Here is a 15,088-nt window from a genome sequence, read left to right on the forward strand (position 1 = left end):
CATGGGATTTGTGGATTTATGAAAAAACGAACTACGAATTCACTGCAGTTTTTTGGGACTTGTAGTTTTATGTTGCATTGTTTTTCATAATTGTTTGTTTATACTTTGCTGCTCGAAGTAAAGAGAAGATCAGAGCATGATCTGAGCCTCCGAGTTTTGATATAATTCATGTTATGTGGTTGGATCCACATAAGTAAGTGTTGGGAGAAGGAGAGAGAGAGAGAGAGAGAGAGAGAGAGAGAGAGAGAGAGAGAGACAGACAACTGAGCTTGTTATGCTGCTTTATGGTCCCTTTTCTATATCACGGGGCTAAGTGTTTAGACGCTGCCAGTTTCTGTCCATCTTCTCAGTTTACTACCTATACAGTCCTATGATAATTTCTTGTTTCCACCCGGACGAGGTTGTCATGTGCAATTCTTCCTGGCAGGACACCACAATCACATTGTATTATTTAGAAAGAAATTGAAACAACTGGACTCACTTATCATTAGCGAAATATAAAATATTATATTTCGCATAAGTTTACATTTTGAAGGGCTGCAGGACTTTCAGTTTTGAGTGACAAAGCTCTTTTCCTACCGTTCTGTCGGGATTAAAATACATTTACCAATCCTCCCTGTTTCCGCCCTTTCACGGTGTTAGACCTGTGTGTGGGCGGGTATCCGAAAGTTGCGCACGCGCTCTGAACAAACAGAGTTTCTGCAAGTCCCCAATCTTCAGCAGCGGAAAAGGGAGGGGCGAAGGAGAAGCACTGGACCTGAGAGCTTAGACTACCATAGAGGGGAAGAGACAGCGGGGCAGAGCGACTCCCCCTGGAGGAGTTGCGGAAAGAGATAGCAAGATGGCGGCGGTAGGAGAAGGGTCGGAGTGATAACCTTACAGAGGCCTGAACGGTGAGTTGGTCGGGATCTGCGTACGCAGGGGACAGGCAGAGAAGGGAGTAGAGTTCGTATCGTGCGGTGGTGTGATCTGCTCATCCATGGGGTGCTGCTCCGGGGCTGGATCAGTCTACATGACATCTTGAGTGGTGGTGATCTGCACATCCATGGGGTGCTGCTCCGTGGCTGGATCAGTGTACATGACATCTTGGGTGGTAGTGTTGACATGTCTTGTGGATTCCAGGCCTGTAAGGCGTGGTTGCTTCTCTGCAGTCTGTGCAGGTACTGGTAGGCTATATATAAGCTCGGAATTGAAAACTGTGATATGCTTACTCTTGGCTGCTGGTGTGCAATTTATTTTGTCATCTGTGTGATCGTTAGGATCCGCGTGTCCTATCCTTACGTCTCTAATGATTTAACTGTATGCTTTGTATCTCCCTGTGATGTTTGCTTCCTGGAGGAGGGCATGTTTCTATCAGGGTGGTTTATAGATGGTGCGTTTGCCTTTGATGTTGGCGACAGCCTCGGAACTGTTTTTAATAGGGCTTGTGGGTTGGTGAAACATATAGTGTGATTAGACCGCTACTGTTTTGCTGTTAGTGACACACCCGAGATTTGCAGATATGTGTAATTAAGTTGGTGTAGGATCATGACCTGTGTATTGCCGGGGTCATAGTGCGCTCTCTGCATGCTTGTCATATCGGAAGGGGGGTGGTGTGGCATGTGTGCGTACCTGTCAAGGAGATTGGCTTATTTTCGCAATTGGAGGTTAACAACTGTATGTAATATTGACACAGAAAGCCCATGCAGATTAATTTGGGGGGGGGGTCTCGAAAAAATGTCCAAATGTATTAATAAGTCGCACTTCGTGCGCGCTGTCAGTAGTCCATTAAAGTTGTATAAGCTCATTTGTCGGTCATTTTCTATACGCAGCGATTCATTATTGAATTCCAAAGCAATGTTAATAGAGTAATTCTGGCTTTCCCGCTTTGCTGTGCTTCTTAATGGTGTCATTCGATGTTTAAGGGCTTGATTTGGTGGTTTAGTATGCAGGTGAAATAAACTCCTGATAGTTTAATTTATTTTTGGACAACCCAACCTAGTCGCCAATGTATTTTGTGTGAGGAAAAAGCTTTGCTGAATTTGCTGATGATAGTTGAAGTGACTCTTCAAGAACAGTGCTACAAACTGCACACCTTCCCTTTTGACTATATTTACTTCCTCGATTGCCTTTGTCAAATTGTGGCAGACAAATCGCTCGGTTTTTCTAAAAGCAAAAACTTCTCTCAATCTCTATGTATGTTTTCCTTCATTAGGTACACAATGTTTATGTTCCACGTATCTTCCGATACTAGCGTCTAGTATTTTAAATTAACACGTCTTCCACAATCTAACACGTGATGCAGTTAGTGTTGAATATGCCTAGGCTTCCTGTATACTAGTTAATACTGCATTAATGCGATTTTTGGGGAATACATGGATCAAGGGGTAAGGGTTGCAAGAGCAATCGGAGGTGCTACCGTAAAGTAACTGGGTTTGATAGTGCGTTAACGCTTGATGCGGGTGAGTGGTAGGAACAGGAATCGTTTCTGAGCCTGGCCTTTGCAACTTGTGGGTAATTCATTATGTTATCGAATGCTTGTTGCCTGGTTCCATAAGCGCACCTTGTAAACAGAACAGTAAAAATAGCATTTTTTTTTAATCTGCCAGTGCAAAGCACAGGCTTCATTCAAATTAAGAACAGGATGAAAATAGCGCAGTATTTAGTCTGTGCTTGTCTGAATACGCTTAAACACATAATGCAAAGTGTTTACATTAAGACCTGGCTGTCTGCACTGAGCAGTTGATGCAAAAAGCTCTATATATTTGTGACGCACTACGATTATCATTGTGTATATTGCAGGGTTTATCGTACATCTGTCTCTATCGTCAGTAAGCAGCACATGGTTTTCATAGTTCAGTGTTTACGTTAGGTCTCTGCTAATATTTGTGCTTGTCAGGGAGCTATTCTTGACACCTCACTACAACGCTCACATGTTGTAGACTCGAGTATGATATTTAAAGAAATGCTTAGTGCCATTTGCCTGCCCACTGTGTGTGTGTGTATAATGATGAACAGTGCAGTAACTGGAATTCCAATACTTTTTAGATGGTACGTTTTTCACAGTTGTGTATCTCGAAAATACCAGCATTTTTATTGAACTTTTCTTTGGCCAAGCTCTACTTTGGAATGCCTCGGTTCTTTGAGGGTACACTGTGCTTGTAAAAGGTGCATTTGTTGGGCATTGGATATCATTTCGTATGTGTGTTTCTTTTATTTGAGCATGTTTTATGATTCTCTTTTCGAATTAGTGGGTACATTTGATGGACTTGAAAAAAAAAATTAATACAAATTATCTCTCCACTAAACTCTACGGTGTTGTGAACACATCGTACTTTGGTGGCTTGAGTTCTGCCAAAAATCTGTATGGGATTGGCAGGGATGTAATAATAATGAGGAGGTGAGTGTGCATTATGTGGTTTTTAACATCCATTGCACGACCTTAATTAAATTGGTATACTGCCGGACGTGCAGATTTTTTCTGTAAACTGTCTGCTGATTTTACATGTGCTTTCCAGCCCAACTTCTGTCATTAGATCTTTTCCAGCAAGGTTTCATTGGGCTGGATTAGATTTGGGATAAAATACTTAAGCGGTTGCTGATAGATTCTTGTGAACATGTTGAAGGATCTATGGGCCTCTAGTAGCCAATGAAATTGCAGTAGCTCATGCTTGTATAAGGAAACTTGCCAATGGCAACCATAATCTCCAATTTATATTTTATTAAGCTGTAACCATTATTCACCCTTCCGTCTATGAATGTCCTCTGTGCAGTTTACAGCATGTTCTGGCCTGTCTGCAGCCCATCTTTAGAAAAAAGTAAATAGGCAAGCAGTGTCAGCATGTGATTGAAACTGAACCTCCTGATCACTATAGCAGTATCATCTAAAAGTTAAAAACTTTGAGGAGAATGACTTGCCTGTCGGGAACACTTTCTTGTGTGTTGTAGTCTTCCGTGGAGTAGTTATATTTTGGGCAGAACACCACTCACTACGCCCCCACGACATTGCATCTGGAAGATTGTGTTCGATTATAACCACATTTTTACACATGACTTTTACTAGACAAACCTTATTCTTCATTTCCAGTGTGTCCAAGTTTGGTTCTTTAGGAGTCCAGTGTTGTAAGTTCAGGGCTGTAATTTCAAGAATTTTTCAATTTTAGCAACTTTGGAAGCTAGACGTATAATGCGTTATTTTAGAAGCTGTCCACAAATAGTATCAGTAGAAATAAGCTGGCATGTTTTTAGTACTTCAAGAATGGCTTCTGAGGATATAGGTTGAAATCGGTCTGTTAGGTAAATGTTCTGTCTGTAATTATATTCAGGAAAATTTCATTCTGTAACTCATTTTGGGGGATAACTGGAAATAAAGGCTTACTTGGCTTTTACTCTGTCTTTTTATTATAAAGGTCCTTGTTTGGGAAATTATTTTAGGAGGGAATAGGATTTATTAACCCTCTAATGTTCATGTGAGATCAGATTTTTGATGGTCTTTGGCCATTCCAAATACACATCTGAAGCTTTGAAGATTCTCCATTATAAACAGCTCTGTATTTATTGATTTCTGCTAATAAATGCTTTCTTTTAATTGATATGGTAGACTTCATAAGTATTATGTCCCCATTTTGTTGCATTTGATTTTAATTTCTTCACCAGTGCTTTGAGCAAGGAACAGTGCATGCTGCTTCTTCTTTTTAATGGCCCCCTCCCCTTTGGAGTAATTGTGGTATCCCTAAATGTTTTCATTTTTTTGACATCTGCTATTGGAAATAGTCTACAAAATATGAATATCTTACCAGCTCTGTACACACATTTCAAATTAGGTGATGTACTCTCTTTGAGGTTGCCCCCAAGCTGGGATGAGACATTTCATGGCACCCCATTTCACTTGTATCCACTCCCTGCAGTGCAGAAAGAGTAAAGAATTTGTTTTTATAATTGAAAATACAATATGTATGAGGCTATCACCTATAGCATATTCATCTGATCGCAGTTTAAACATAGCAGTTTGAGGGTGGTTCTATAGGATTACGTTGGAGGAGGAAATTGACATTTCTAGTGTGCCAGTTTATACAGCACTTTGACATCAGTATAACAAGTCATTTTAGCTGACTACGTCCATCAGTATACACAAGAAGATAACATGCTTAAATAAACATGTCTTTTGCAGCGCGCATACATAAAGATTGATATCTTGCGATACCGTTAACTCTGTGCTCAAGTTGAAATAGTCTTAGGAATCCCAAATGTCTTTCAGTCTCTGCACTTGAGTTCTGCGCTGATAAATCCTTACATACGGAGAGTAGAGTATACAGCTACCCCTCCCTTTTATGTGCAGGCCTCGTGGTACCTCTAAAAAAAAAAAAACACAGCAGATGTTGGAATCAATACAGCATTGTGCAACGTTCATACTTCTGATTTAAAAGACTTAGTAGTTTATTAAACAGTTTCTCATAGGTAACTCACAAAATAAATACAGAATACACTATAAAATAGAAACCCTTAAAACAGTTTGGGGTTAGTAGAGATGTGTTCTTATCATCTGGGGAACCTATTTAGATTTATACATAGATCTACATAGGCATGCTGGGAAAGTTGTGTTGCAGTTTATTTGATGTGAGTAGATGCATTTGTTGTACACAAGGGGTTCTTCCAAGGCACTGACCTGCAAGTAGTGTAAAAAATGACTCCATTTCCCGCTTTGGGATGTTATATGAAATGTTGTCGAAACAACGTGTATCAGCCCTTCTCTTGGTGATTCGCACATCCAAGTGATCACCTATTTTAGTATGTTGGGGCCTTCATCAGGACGGTCGGTAATTTTTGTTCATGGAGCTAATTCAATAATCTAACCCTTTCACCTTGAGGTATCTGTAGTAAAACAAGACAAACAATAAAGAGTAGTGAGGGACGGTGCTATAAAATGGGTGCACTTACTAATGTGTTACCCAAATGGAGGTAGCTACTGACCTGGAGAATATTTCAACACATGGGGAAAACGGTTTGGTTCAGGCGGTATGTCCATTCTGTTCTGGTGGATAAATATTCCTAAATGGATATTTTCCTAGATTCTTCTTGCAGCCTGCAAACGGAGACAATTCTTTCTCGTTATATAGACTGAAAAGTACTTCTAATGTGCAATAAATGCCACGTTCTGGGTCGCTTATTACTGACCATATACCACTTATTCAGGCTGAAGACAAAAGATGTGTGTTGAATTCACTTTAAATCCTTCTAGCTTTTGATTCTCTTCATGTGTGCTGTGAAGAGAAGGCATATTCAAATGCACTGCGGTCATAAATCCAATCATTCTATGGGTGCATAAGAGGGTGAGCTATTTGTGGATATTCATCGCAAAGTATTTTGAAATAACAAAAAAGAAAAATCTAGTTGAGCAGGAATATACAATATGGCCTTTTTGACTGTTGTGACTCAACATGCAGGCCAAAGTAATTATCTATGGCTATACAATGTTGCAAAGCCTGGTTGGAGCCAGATGCATGGTAACTTCTGTGGTGCTCTTCTTTACTAGTACGCGGTATAATGTGTAAAGGGATAGGGCAAAGGTGCTTACATACTTGAACTATCTTGGAATGGTCGAGCGAGTGGGTATGTGGCATTTTGAATCAAATGCACATATGCTTGCAGCGTGGTGCCATTGGTGAGGCAGACATTGCAAAAGGAAACCGCAGTGCGAGAATCAGACTTACTTCAAAATCCCCTGTATTGCACATGGGGAATGCTCTGCTTGGCTGAGATGATGGTCTGACCGAAATGGGTCTGTTGTGCTGTGGTCGTCTACGCGACGGTGATCAGCCCTTTTTTTATGTTTCTCATGGTGTTGCTCCTGGAAAAACTATGCAGCCACCTTTTTTAGTATGTTATTCATTAGACTATTCTCATAAAAAGGCTATATGGGTAGATAAAGAAAGTAGCTTGCTCTGAGGTGTGTGCACTGTTGAATAACAGCCAAATACCACTTTTCAATTGTCATTCATCGAATTGCTTGTCTTTACAAAGGGTATTCTGGCAAATGCCAAATACAATATTCACCAAAGTGTGCAAATATATGTGAACCTTGATGACTTGACTTCTTATTTGGACCAATCCTGTCGGCCATTCAGTCCCTGCAATGTGTGACCCTTAGCATTTCACAAATACCCTATACTTTTAAACATTTACATTTCTGATGTATTATATTCTATTGTGTAAAACTTGATTTGTACATACATGATCAGTTCATATCTATTCAGTAATAGATTTTCACATTCTTTGTCTTCTGGATCAATTACAGCATTTCTCAAGATGGGCAGAAAACGTGACCCCGCAAGGCTTTTTGGGTGTGTCTACCAGTGGTGGGTCAAGAATTTTCAAAAATATGTTATAAGTTGACGAATCAGACCACATGTCTCAGTTAAACCAGGGATGTCTCGCTGTTTTGGCACCCACTTGTCATATCTATAACAGTAGGTATGTTTTAGGCCTGGAGATGTACCCTGAGTGGCCTCCTGTCATCTGATCATATGACGCACAGCACACGTGTCATGGGTGAAAGAACAAACTGTTAAACATGTTATGAGTTGATGAATCGGACAACATGTCTCAGTTAAACCAGGGATATCATCCTGTTGGGGCACCTACCCACATACCCATCTTCTCTATAACAGCAAGTAGTTCTGATGCCTGGAGGTGTACACTGAATTGAATACTGAATAGCCTCCTGTTGTCTGTTCCGATGGTGGAAAAACAGTGAAAAAAAAACCTTGTCATTGGTGGATGAATAAACTCCATTCAATGCTTGTGTTCAGGCCTCTTTCAACCGTGTTAAGGCGTTGGATCCAACGTTGCTCTAATTTTCTCAGCCGTATATCTCGATTGCCCCCTCACAATAGAGCAGGCGTTGTTTGTATTACAACCCATATAAATTCATCAAACGTATGTGTTTTAGCCTGGAAATGTTCCCTGATAAACCTATGGTGGATTTAGACCGGATCTTTGTTCGCATTTCTTTGGTGAACTTCTTTGTTTTGCCGATTTATATATAACAAGTTACATGGACATCTAATTGCGTAAATGGCCAACTTGGTCTTGCAGTGGTACATATCTTTGTATCGCCACATCCATCGAGATCCACCATTTTCATGTTGCGTGTGAGAGAACGTACTGTCAGGCAGGATTCTCTAGTGGTGTGTCATGCTCGTTTTTTATTTATTTTATTTTTAAACCGATTTTTATTTTTTATCATGGCCGTCAGGTACCCTCGTTCTTTCAGTCTCTTTTCCAAGATTCCTGCATGTTTAATACATTCTTCTGTTTGGGAACAATTACTTCTTATTCTTAGGAATTGTCATCCAGAATAATGCTCTCGGAGCAGCCCTGAATATCCCAAAAAGAGCGCACATCTCCAGAGCTTTAAGAGAAGTACTCTGGCTCCCCATCCAGGAGCAGATCACTTTCAAAACACTCCATTGTCCACAAGTGCCTCTCCAACACAATGCCTCCATACCTCTCCCAAAGAATTGCCAGAGCACTCATCGAGACCCACTAGAACCCCCTACACTGATGGACTAACTGTTCCTGAAGTAAAGAGATGCAAAGCCGGAAGCTCCAGCTTCCCATACCTTTCTGCCAAACTCTGGAACGACCTCTCTCCCTCCCTGAGGGCAGAGAAATCCTATTGGATTTTGCGTAAAGCACTAAAAAAATCAGCTTTTCACCTGAACCCACCAGGAACCTTCCCACCCACTCCCTACAGCTTGTTCATGTATGATAATTGCCACTTGATTAATGTACTTTTGTTATCTTTGTGTTTGTATGATGAAACTATGCCTGTATGACACTGGTTTGACTAGCAGTCTGTACCTGTAACAGCGCCTCAGTGCCTACCGGTTGTTGGCGCGCTATACAAATGAAATGGTGTTCTTGTATGTTGCTTTACAAAACAGTTTGTCTCAATGGTTCCTTGGTTCGTTTTCGTGACCATAAGATCTGTAGGTCCAATTTCATGGTGAATCTCAAGAGGGTCACAGCTGTTGAGACAGCCCAAAAAGTTGTTCAAGTCAATCGTGCTGCCAGTCCAGATCATCATAACCTCAATTTACCACCTCCAGATGTTGATATGTGTAAGTTAAGGCATTTGAAGCTTGGTGTAGGAGCGGGTTCTTAAAGTTGTCGGTTAATGGGTTTTCTATATCCGGGGCGAAGTGGCTCCCATACGGGTTCTGTGTATTTTTTTAAAGAGGTTATCTTCATACTAGAAAGCTTTTCGTAATGGCTAGTCTCATACATCCCAGAATACATCTGTGGGTACTTTTTCTTTGGTGTCAGTCCGTCGATCTAGATAAGTCTGCATTACCTCAATGCTGGCGATTTGGGAAGAGCTCGTCTTGTCTGATGTTTAGAGTCGATAGTGTGTTGATAATTTGAGTTGAATCCTGAACATACGATTTCGTTTTCTGGACAAAAGGTATTAGAAAAAAAGTCAGTATTGGGACAATGGTTCCAATATTCACCCAATTGCCGAATCGGTCTCCCTGGTTTTTTCGCTGTTCTTGTAGACGTTCAGTAGTATGTAGAAAGCCAGGGTAGTTGGGTGCAATTTGCACAGAAATTGTTTCTCATCTTCCTCAATCCACCCTTAGCCAGCTTGATGCAACATGCACTGGTAATCTCTACTTGGAGGTAAAATTCGAGGCGTCTGTAGTGGTCTAAATTGTTCAGTAATTTCAAAGCCTTTTCTCTATAGTGACTATTTCCATAATGTGATACCGCCACCTTTATCTGCAGGTTTGATAAGGAACTCAGGGTTGTTATCTATCCAATTGGTGTATCGCATCTCTTTCCTCTTTCTCTCGAGTGGTTACCTTTCGCTAGTAATTACTTGGTTTCGTGGAGGATCCTGTTCTAGAAGGGAAGTAGGTTCGGGCAAAGGGATGTCGTAGGTGCAATGAAGGTTGAAGGTGGTTTTAGGCCCGTCATACTCTCTTCTTTCCTTTGGCTCCCATCTGTCTCTGAATCTCTAAAGAAGTATTTGAGTTGGAGGACTCTGAAAAAGCATCTTAACTTCTCAACTATCAGCTTTGTGGGTACGAAGCTCCGATCTTTATGGAGTATCTTAATTTTCTGTGGTGATAGTTGGTGTGCCGTGAGATTGAAGATCAGGGCTACCATTCCTGGTCCGTCCTGTTGTTCCATTGACGGGTCCCCATTCCATATTGTCCTTGTTGTTGGCGTCTCCTGTCCTTCCTCTGCTGCTTCCTCCCCGAAAAAGCTGTTGGGCATCCATAGGCTGGTTGCAAGGGTCGAGGTGGACGCTGCTTCATCTCTATCTGGTTCACTTTCACTGGTGGTATTTGACGTTTCCGAAAATGTCACATTTCTTCCAAAGTGGTCTGCTATTACGGTTCTGAGGTCTTGCACTGTTTATTTTGTCTTGTTCGTTATAGAAGTTTTCGTTCAGATATCGGGTCAGTCTTCTCTTCTGTCTATACTGTTTAACGCCCCATTTGAGTATCAGTCGCCCTAGAACAAAAATTAGGGGTCGACCGTTGTTTTTCCAAAAGCAGATAAATCCTTAACCAGCATTCACACGTTTCAAATTTTGAAAACCAGGTTTTATTCACAGCTTTAGTTTTGGCACTGGACAATTTCAAAATTCAACATATAGCTGTCGAGAATAAGTTTGCCAAGTGTATCTTACTTTTTGAGTCCTCCCCCAAATTATCTCCAAGGTATTTGGAATATTTCTTGGAAGAGCAACGCCATTTACTAAATCTCATCCCACGAAAAACTTGTCCTGAAATTGGAAACTTGGAGCATTCTCAAATCATATGCCAAAGTTCGTTGTCTTGTAAACTGCACTTGGGACAGCTATTACCAGAGTCATTATTGAAAAGCTTAAAACCCTCGCTGGAGTCCAGCATAGTCCATTGAGAACTTCAAATATAATACATTTAGAGTTAATTGAAACCTACTTAGTAAGCTCATGCACCGGCCTCCATTCATCATCAGAGAAGTCATAATACAGATCAGCACACTACTTCAACCTGGTTTTAGAAAGGCCTCACTTGTCTCTTGTTGTACCAATGCATGGAGTGCAGATACAAGTTGTCTGAATCCAATGGCGTGTGTGTAAATCATCGCGGCCAATACCTGCTCCCTTAGAAACAAGTCGTTAAGCTTTCAATGCAGTTCAGATATGCTCTAACCAGGCACAAACTGGGAAAGTCGTCTATTCTGCCTCATACATAGTTTGTAGTATGGTAGGGGTGTAACCTCTAACAGAAATGACACACATAGCATGATTTCCAGATAACAGATGCAGTCCCTGTGTGGGGTTGTTTAGGTTTCTGAAAGAGCATAGGACTAGTTTATGAAGGGTTGGTAAAATGAGACACAGTTACAAAGGAGCAGACATAAATAAGATGTACATTAAGAGCTTAGCTGAAGACATGAGCAATGTAAATCTTTACATTTTGTGCATACGTTTTGATATTTTTCATAGGAATGGTCTGGGGTCAGTGAGGGGTTGGGAGACACTCCTTTGCTGGTTAACCAATTGAGTTTACAGCTGGTCTTAATTCCCCTTATCAGTTGGGTTTAACGTGTGGTTGGAAGGCATCCAAAAGGAGGGGGCAAGTTTAGAGAAGAAGCGGGTTGAGGGGTGCAGTGGAGTGGAGTGGACCAATTTAGAGGAAGGTGGTAGAATGGGACAAACCATGGACGGGCTTGTAGACGAGGGGAGAAATCTTTGCATGGAGAGCTATGGAACACGGCCTTGGTGAGGAAAGGTTGCTGTATAATGTAGGTAAGGTGCAGGGAGCAAAAGGCTTTTGTTTAGGCGAGGGACAGATTATCAATTAAACAAAGGAGTAGACTCAAGCAGTAGTCTTGTTTCCTGAGCTCAAGGGTAGGAGATCTGGGCTTTTGTTGAAATGGTCGGGTTGGATTTTCATTACTGCCAGAAGGTCGATATTGGAAGCAGTTGAATTTTCCTTTGTGAATTGCTGCAGTCTCGGGCCTCTTTCACATCTGTTCTCATAGAGGAGCGCACACATTGACTTTCAAATCAAGCTAGGGTTTTTGAGCCATGGGTGAGTGTGGTGGCCAGGAAGGAATAAGTTGGGAGTTTGGTTTTAGCAGTCAATTTAGTATTGTTGAAAAGTACAGTGGCTATTTTATTGCAAGCGGGAAAGATGCTTGGGGAGAGGAAGGCGGATGTGTTAAGTGAAAGTTGTTTAATTGCATGAGCTGCTACGGGTTTGATGGGAGCACAGAATGGGTTAGCTGAGCTGAGAATGTGTAGGAGCTCAGATAGGAATTTGTGAGGGGTGTGTAACACCCAGGAACGTGTGGGAGAAGATGGAAAATCGGTGGAGATGAGATAAGAGGGTAGACCGGGTGTCACAAATGTTAGTGTTTTTGAAATAAGTCGGCAGGAAGGTCATCGGCAGAGAGGGAGGAGACGAAGGAGCAGTTTTCGGGGGGGGGGAAAGAATACCTGAGCTGGTCAGGGAAAGTTTGTGAGTGGAGAGGGGCATAGTGGGATACAAGATCAGTATAGGAAGAATATTTGACAATTGAGAGCTGTTGTGAGGGCACGAGGAGAGTTTGTAGGCAGTGAAAAGAATCTGAGAGTGGTATTTGTAGCATTCTAGTTGCAGTGATAACCAATTTTGAGTCAGCTAATCTTGCACCGTTACGTTCCATTTTAAAAGTTTAGTCATGGATCACACTAGTGCAGGCCTTGCTCATAATTAACACTTGCCGTTGACTGGGGATAGCACACCATTTTACTCCTCAAAATTGAGTTTGTGTACTTGCAGATAACGGAGGGCGATTTTTACTTTTTATGGCCGGCTAGTAGCTTACAAATTGAAATGTCGACCCTTGAGTCTAGTGTATACCAATATGTTTGAAGATCAAATCAGGAGGTCGACCCTGACAGTATCTTATTGAGTAGACTCTACTCCATCGTAGCCTGTTAAGAACCACCAACGAGCTTCTTCAGGCCAGTACAAAAATTGCTACCCTGTGCCTATAGGATTTTTCTTTTAAGGGGGGGGTAATCCAAAGCTTAGGGGGCGCACATCCCTTTTATAACCTTGAGATCCCGGCAAAAAATGAGTACTCTGAGCTCAGCTAGTCAGTTTGCTGGCTAATATCCCCTGATATGGACTGAAACCTCTCCCTCACCACTCCAAGCAATAGCATATACAGAACACTCAATAGCCCATATGAACCCCCTTAAATCCAAAGCTGTTTGATTGAAGCCGTCAATGGAAATAATTCAGACTTGGAACAATTGAGGGAGACAAAAGCAGTCACCAAACGCAGTAATCTCTGCTGTCATCTGGTCCAAATTACTTTGTCGCAAATGAACAATAGAAGGTCAATATCATGAGATAATTTCTGGCCCATTCCTCAATCTAATACTTTACCCATATGGCCCATGATCTGACGAGACATGCCAATGGCTCATTTGCCAGCATGGATAGAAAAGTGGACAGAAGGCACCTCTGGTGAGTACCCCTGCTTAGGGGTGCAGGTAAAATGTTGAAATGCGAGTATTTTACGCTCAGCTTTTTGAAGTTTCAAGTAACATTAAGGGAGTATAAAAAATATAACTAACTGCTTTTGTAATGGGATTTAATGTTTTAGCCAAGTAAAGTGTTTTTATAATTCGTACATCATTGCACTTCACTTGAAGTTCCCCTTAAGACCAGACATTAATGATCATAGAACTCCTTTCTGTAGCACTGCTAGGCAGCGATCGCTGATCCTAGCATTGGTGCTGTGTGAGTAAAAAGCAGTCGCCATGGTCATTTTGCATTGGTTTAGGTGGTGGCATTTTTAATATGTTCCCAGGGTTTGAAATTTAAGTTTCGATGAGTGAGAGCTAAACATGACTCCTGGGTGTCACGCATCGAACAATAGACAGGAGCTACTACTGAGGAACCAGAAGCAAGTACGTAATGTACTGCAAATCTACCTTCCACAAGAGAGGAAAACTTCAACTTTTTCTTATGTATGATCCATTATGTTTAAATGTGTCCTAATTCTTTTTAATAACTTTATCAAAGATTGAAAGTTAATGTGACAGATGCATGTTTTATAAGGTACCAGTTGGCATTGGGAGCAAAAAGTAGCTACTGGTTTCACACATTGGGGTCTGAATGATCCGCGCGCCTCCTCCTCATGCCAGGTGAGACAGACCACTTTCAAGATACCTACCAAAGTCATGACGCTTCGCCACAGTATCCAACGTTTCTCAGCCCCTTACTTCTCTCGGTGGCGGTTACCCTGGAGATTGGGCTCAACAACATCAAAGGTATCGACAACCCAGCCTTTGCCTACAACTCCCAGGAAATCTACTTTTTGCGTGTAGTTCCGACTATTCGGAACGTGAGCTCTGAAGGGCTTACGACGCTCCGCCTCCTGGGTATATTAGGCACTGCATTAAAGTTGCAACTGGCATCCGAAGTTTCGTCTTCTGTGCCTTCCCAATCATTGCCTTCCCGTGTACCAATTCCTGTTTTCCAATTACGGACTGCCTTGAGACTTATCAATTCTTCTGCCTTCCTGTGTACCGGGCCTTTGCCTGCTCTACGGTTTGCTTGCTTCCTGATTCTGTACTGTCTTCTGCCTACCTGTGTACCGACTTTTGCCTGTCCTACGGATTGCTTACTTGATTCTGTACTGTCCTCAGCCCGCCTATGTATCAGATCTCGCTGCCTGTTTTCTGGATTGCCTTCCGTCAAATTCTTACTGTACAGAAACCTTTGTCCTGATTTACCTACCACCGCCTTCAACTGGTATTCCTCACCTTCCCAGCTGACTCCAAGTACTGGTTACTGTTTCCTTCTTCAATTCTAGTGTTCTTTTGTGGATTCCGACTCCATCCCGTTGTTTTGGATTTTCTCCCTCAAGTGTACGCAAGGACGCTTTGCTGATTGTACACAAAGACTCATTTCTGAAAGTGCACACAGGGACGCCTTGCTGAGAAGTGCACCTACCCGTATCTAGTGCACCCCTCGTGCCGCCCAGGTATAGCATCCCTACTAACCTTCCTGTTTATTGTTTTGTACCTCCATTGTTCTAACCTGGATTG

The 15,088-nt window shown here is 41.8% G+C and overlaps 1 protein-coding gene across 7 annotated transcripts in view; it reads left to right on the forward strand.

Annotated features, from left to right (window-relative positions):
- The first annotated feature begins 744 nt into the window (after nt 1–744).
- Nucleotides 745–15,088, forward strand: part of NCOR1 (nuclear receptor corepressor 1) — a 2,268,409-nt gene continuing 2,254,065 nt past the window's right edge. For 4 of the 7 annotated variants that reach the window (XM_069615218.1, XM_069615220.1, XM_069615222.1 and 1 more), the window contains exon 1: nt 745–893. The gene's annotated coding sequence lies outside the window, so the exon portion shown is untranslated. The remainder of the gene's footprint in view (nt 894–15,088) is intronic. The other 3 variants (XM_069615221.1, XM_069615224.1, XM_069615223.1) reach the window with 2 other exon arrangements.

This window comes from Ambystoma mexicanum, chromosome 9 (genome assembly GCF_040938575.1).
Source record: "Ambystoma mexicanum isolate Mex_15411 chromosome 9, UKY_AmexF1_1, whole genome shotgun sequence".
Classification (NCBI taxonomy): domain Eukaryota; kingdom Metazoa; phylum Chordata; class Amphibia; order Caudata; family Ambystomatidae; genus Ambystoma; species Ambystoma mexicanum.